The 6,558-nt window shown below is 36.1% G+C and overlaps 1 long non-coding RNA gene across 1 annotated transcript; it reads left to right on the top strand.

Moving 5' to 3' along the window:
* Positions 1-3,036: 3,036 nt before the first annotated feature.
* LOC113358622 lies at positions 3,037-5,830 on the top strand. Its single transcript, XR_003364693.1, has 3 exons — positions 3,037-3,276; positions 4,232-4,298; positions 5,322-5,830. It is a non-coding gene; the product is annotated as an uncharacterized LOC113358622 (long non-coding RNA).
* Positions 5,831-6,558: the final 728 nt, after the last annotated feature.

Raw genomic sequence — 6,558 nt, 5'->3', positions numbered from 1 at the left:
AGCATATATCTTTATATATTTAGGAGTTTGATATCTATGTAAACAGAGTTATTCTAGGAAACGAATTCCTTGAGAATAAAGGCAGTTCCGACTATTGTAAACATATAAATAGTTTGATATGAATGAGAAAAGGGATATACGATCCTATTGATAATTTAACAATATCCATCAAATTAACAACATGTTGCTTCTGCAAATTTCATGCTAATCTTCATTGTGTCTATAAGACCTTTGACGGTATTTTTTTTTTATCGCAAAGGTAAAAATTAGATTAAAGATATAAGAAATGAAGCGCTCAAAAGAGCTTACAAACCCGGCACAGGACTGAACACCTTTGAAAATCCAAATCCCATAGTCTAAACAAATAAGTTACGGAAAGAACTATTCCAATTAGCCATTACAAAATGCAAAGGAAACCTTTGCCGTTACATTTGTTTTTTTTGATAAGTCAAAAATTTGTATTAATAGATAACAAAATTTACAAGAAAAGAAGTTACAGCAACCCCAAAAACTTGAAATTATTTGAACCGAAAATAAGCAACATTAGGATGTTCAACAGAAATTAAGAAAGGTGGTTTCCCATTGTAGTGTACTCCCACTTCATTACTCAATAAACAACCCCGCTTTGCCATTGCATCAGCTGAAAAATTCACCTCTTTAAAAGTGTGAATGAAATGTATAAACGTATAGTGTCTACAAATCATAATCCATCTATTCCTTGCAAACCAAGGATTTGAGTCATTCTTGAAAGCTTCAACAACTCCCATAGAATCAGACCGTATACAAATACAAGAAAAACCCCATTGCATATCCCACTCCAAACCAACAATGATGCCGAACAATTCTGCTAAATAATTCGTCGTGACTCCTAGCCCAATACTCATAGCACCAAGAACTGAACAATGCTCATCCCTAGCTACTACACCTGCACCCGCAACGTCTGGGTTACCTCTCGCCGCTCCATCACAACAAATTTGTAATTCATTAGCCTCAGGCGGTAACCAAAAACAAGCCACAGGATGATGCAACTTCACACTACGGTGCTGAACTCTAAAATAGTTCAGAAGAACAACATCATCAGCACTATTGTTCATATGACCCTTGAGCCGAATTGAATAATATTGTATCAACTTCAGAGCGCGCTCATGAAAGATACTCCAATTAGGCTTTTTATGCTCGAAAACAGCCTTGTTCCGTAACTTCCATAGCTCCGACCTAAGAACAAGGTTGGCAATAAGCCACAGATCACGGACAATATGACTCCTTCCTTTTGCTGCTTTAAAAGAAACAATAAAGTTAGCATTAGGTTGTAACTTGAACACATCAGCTAGCCAATTCCAGGCTCTTGTAGCAAAACAACACTCATATAACACATGAGTGAGAGTTTCCTCTTGAACATCACACAGGCAGCATTTGTTAGCAAGAGAGATCTTGAACATGCGCCTGATAAGGTCATACATAACACAAGCTCCACGTAAGAATTTCCAGTTCTGAGCAGCAAGAACAGGATGAACTTCTTTTCTCCACAGAAGCTGCGTACCTTCTAACCGAGAATACTTCCGCCGAAGCAACTCAGTTGCAGACTTAACACTGAACTCACCCTTCAACTCCGGCATTCATACCCTAACATCAGCTCCACCCATAGGAATTGGCATCCTATTCAACTCTAGACCAGCAACAATCAAGTATTGCAAGTGAATTTCAGGAATATCCCAAAGGCCATCCTTTAAAATATCACTTACTCTAGCTGTTACATCGAGAGAATAATCCTTTAGCACTTCAACAATACTAGTCTTATCAAACCAAATGTCATAATAAAGAGAAGTATCTCTACCATCACCAATTAAGACCTTAGTATTCTTTTCCACACAATTATACACACTCCTTAAACCAGGCAAAATAGAAGATTTAACCCCCGAATGCTTAATACAACCCTTACGATCAAAAAATTTTGCCTTCAGGAAAAGAGCCCACTTCTTTGTAGAATTACGAATCTTCCACCAAAGTTTCATAATAAGAGCTTTGTTCATAGTGGCCATACGAGTTAGTCCGAGACCCCCCTCCTCAAAAGGGCAACAGATTTTATCAAAAGCCACTACCACTACACGATTAATGTTCGAATCACCAGACCAAATAAAGTTACGGATAGCCCTCTCACATTGAAGAATAAACTTACGAGGCCACTTATAAATAGTCATATTATGAATGTAATAACTGGCAATAACTGATTTAACAAGAACAATGCGATCATGAAAAGATAATAACCTCCCTCTCCAACCATCAAGCTGATTTTTAATCTTTTCAACAACCTTGCTAATATGGCGATATCGAACAATACCTGGCATAATTTGAACTCCCAAATAGCGGTCCGGAAAAGTAGCTACACTCATCCCCAAATAAGATGCAATATTATTACACCAACTCGAAGAACCACCACCATAATAAATTTTACTCTTTTGACGACAAACAGTCTGACCTGAAGCACGCTGATAACTTCCCAACAAGTCTACAAGATTATGAAGACTTTTGGAATTACCTTTACAAAAAATCATTATGTCATCAGCAAAGAAAAGGTGAGTAGGAGAAATACCACCTCTAGTTACCATGGGCGTCATCTTTTTATCACGAAAAAGCTTCGTAATATTTCTGCTAAAAACATCCTCAATCAAGACAAAAATCAAAGGGGGGGAGGGGATCACCTTGACGCAAACCTCTGTTAATTTTGAAGTAACCTTCCGGACTACCATTCAAAATGACAGAAATTCTAGCAGACTGCAAGATATTAAAAATCCAAGCACACCAATTTTGAGAATAGCTAAAGGAGGTTTAGGTGGGTCATTTTGAACGGGCAAAATCCGGTGTTTTATGGGAGGCAAAATCTTATCTTATACTAATATAAATAAAACACTTATTTTTGGTACGACCCCGGATTTGGTCCGGACCCTCCTAAATTAAAAAACTATCCTTCGTAGAAAATCAGTCGTACTTGGTACATCGCGTAAATATCAAAACACTCAAGGGTACAACCGTAAGGAGGGCTTTGATTCTCTTCTCCAGACGAAAATAGATCTCAATCAGTTTGTAATCTGTTATCACTCTTCCTTCTTCATCCTCTGAAGAATTTATAGTCACAGTACCTGAGGTTAAGAAGAAGAAGTTTGTAACAGAGGTGGTGATGATGAGTCAGGGATGGATCTCCTCCTACCTCAGCTGAAGAAGAAGAAAAACAAGGGAAGCAAAATATGAAGAAGGAGGACAGAAAAAGCTCAATTAATCGTAAGTTTATACCATTATTTCCATTTATTGTGTGGACAAAGAACCCTAATTGTTCTATGACTACTTACAAAATTTTATCAATTCGATTCTTACATTTCTGAAATTTGGAATATTGGTTTATGAAATTTTCTCAATCGATCCTTAATGTTGGTGGAACCCTTTGTTCTTAAATTTGCCAATTACATTTCAATTTCTAGCGTGTTGAAATTTGTTCTGTTGCACTTCAGAATTTTGCTTAGTTGATCCTTTACATTTCTGAAATTTATGAAAGTTTGTTCTGAAAATTATCAATTTCTAGCAATCGTCCTTTGAATCTTATTTATTCAAATTCATTTTCAGCTGGAATCCGCAAATGTCTTTTTCAAAACTAATGAAAGTTTTTTAAACTACATTTCATTAATTTATGATTCTGATTGAACAACTGTAATGGAGAAATTCCTAGGAGTTTTTATTCTCTTCTTCAATATCATTGGTGAGATTGGAATTTCCTAGAAAGAATGTTACCTTTAACACTAGGAAATTGTTGTTCGTTAATGCAATTGAGTATACAGGGAAATGCAAGTCTTTGTTTTGTAATGTTTCTTTTAATCCTTCATCCCGACAGATCATTCAGTTGGGGTTTAATGCATTTACTGACATTGCATCAATTGGTTAATAATGAATATTTCGACATTAACAACCATTGATCTGATATGTATGTGTTTGAGCTTTAATCTTTCACTCCTTGCATGAATCTTACTGTGTTTCTTTTCCATTAACGTTTAAATGTTTCTGGGATCAGTGGAATAAGGAGGCTTCTTTAGTTGCTTCTATCTTTTCCAGATGTTCACAACCTTAGTTCCCACCTTTAAGAGGCTAATGCATTGTTTCCAACTCTGTATACATTTCAATTGGACTCTAAATAATGGTATATAAAATTATTAACTTCCGAAGGGTTTGTGTTGTTGATTGTTAGGTTTCCAAAGCTGTTGAGTAACTGGAATGGATCTTTAATTCAAAACAGCCATTCTGATGATGATTAGGTCAGAGAATCTTTTAATATTTTGACATCTTTGCATGGTCACGACGTATTTAAGAGTTTTCGTGAGGATTGCTGCATTTAGTTTGTGCTAACGACATTAAAGCATGGATATGTATTTGATATTGGTACTTTAAGTAAATTAGGTTTAGGTGCTTAGGAGCTTAAGGTTAGGACCTCACATGTAGTGGTAGATTGCCAAAACATATACCATGATCACGCTGTAAGTTAATTGACTTATTTATGATAATGTCGAGTGAATTTAAAATAATGTCTGAGTGAATGATATAAGACTTCTTAGTATAGGCATTACTAATTTCAATCCATATGAATTTTGGCATGTTTGCTTCATTCTTATCCCAGATAGGTTCTTTTGAATCCATATGAATTTTGGCATGCCATTTAGAAATCTATTATCTTTCTCTCTCTCTTCTTTTTTGGTAATTTATCTTCAATGATTGTTTAGCTTATATTAGATTTAGGTTTGATTTCAATCCATATGAATTTTGGCATGTTTGCTCCATTCCTATCTCAGATAGGTTCTTTTGAATCTAATTATGTCTGAAATTGTTTCAAAAGACAAGACATTAGACATTTATATTATCCAGTTGTTGTGTTTTGCTTTTCAATACTTCCATGGTGCAGACAAACTGTTTGAAGAATTAACCTAAAGACAACTACTACTGTATCCATAACAATGTGGTGATGGTGCCGTGGCTTTGAATACTCTGGATTGTCCATACTAATTATACAAATGTATGATTAATTTGTGCCACAAATCAAGTTCAAGATCGACTGTTGTTCAAACATGTTTAGTACTTTGAAAATAAGTATCCTTAAAAGACAAGCTTTTAATACGAGCGTAGAAGGGGAAATTATTTTCGAACACTGTAAATACTTGGAAAACAAAAAGACTACATTACTTGAATGGACATGTATTTTTCATCACTTCAGCAATATCATATTGTGGTTATAGCTTCTTTTTTTTATCTATTTGTTGCAATGATTATCTTTTTGATTCTCTCAGTATGTTAACAATGGTGAATTTCTGGCGATGCCCCAAATCTCCTAGCTAGCTGGACTTTGCCAATTGATGAGCACCCCCAACAAATGGCAGTCAACAATCTGATCACTGTGGAAGCCTAGAGTTAGTTAACAAGGTCAGAGTTCGGAGTTGATGGACATGTGAATTGGAGGAGGGAAAGGCAATATCTAGATGAAATAGACCCGCAACAAATGAAAGTTTAAGAACCCACTATGGAAGAGAAGCAGACCTGCGACCGTGAAAGAAAAAAATCTGAAGTTGTATTTTTTTATTTCTGAATTTTTTGGTGCATGGCATATGCCTGCAAAACGGCGCGGCAGGCGCATCGCGCATGCGTGTTATACTAGTAGGTATAAAAACTAGATTTTTTTTTGTTGTTGAAAACATTGTATTTGATCCCATATTCCCATCAGGAAAAGGGTCTGGCAGTCTGGCTTCGTCACCTCCCCGTCGATACATTTGCTTCCAATCACTAAAAGTGAGATTAATTTTGTCAAAACAGCGTACGGTGTGTGTGTGTGTGTGTGGGGTGGTATAATACTCGAACCAAGTTTTACTTATTGCAGCTTGTATGGCCGACAATTGTGGACAGCAGTTTTGAGACCTTTCTATTCGAAAAATCCAAAGCCCCACCCATGCATGATCTCACCGTTGATTGCATGCATATGATGGTAATAACAATGTAGTAAAATGTTTAGCAGTGTCATGTGGTAGTTGGGAATTTAAAGTTCCTTCTGATTGGTTAGTTTTCTTGATGGGTTGTTGAGATAACCACATGGTGTATATTAACGTGAAACCTACAGGGAGACCCATTCTCCCTGATGTTTCTACTGTGAAACCCACGCTCCCAAAACTACAGGCGCGCACCCAAATTCCGGAAGAAAATTATTCTCAAATCCAAAATATATAAAATTCTGTTTCTGTCTTCTTTTTTTTCTTTCTTCTTCTTCTTCTTCTCCACTATACCTAGATCTCAGAAAAAGGGAGAGATTCGATTGATTTCGAGAACAAATTCATGCCTAAATTCGATTGATCTCAACAACAGCACCAAATCGTCTTCTTCTTCGAATTAACGACAAACCCTCTTACTATCGATTCTCTTCATTACAATTTCAATTCACTACTGTTATTAATGGTAGCGGCAAAAATCCCTAAATGGGTTTGTAGAACGCGGTTTGGTCATCATAGAGTTAAGATCAAAACTTGTTTTCAATGAAGA

The sequence above is a fragment of the Papaver somniferum genome, chromosome 3 (genome assembly GCF_003573695.1).
Source record: "Papaver somniferum cultivar HN1 chromosome 3, ASM357369v1, whole genome shotgun sequence".
In the NCBI taxonomy this organism is placed as follows: Eukaryota; Viridiplantae; Streptophyta; class Magnoliopsida; order Ranunculales; family Papaveraceae; genus Papaver; species Papaver somniferum.
The sequence above is the reverse complement of the archived record's forward strand: the minus strand, read 5'-3'. Positions and strand labels throughout refer to the sequence as shown.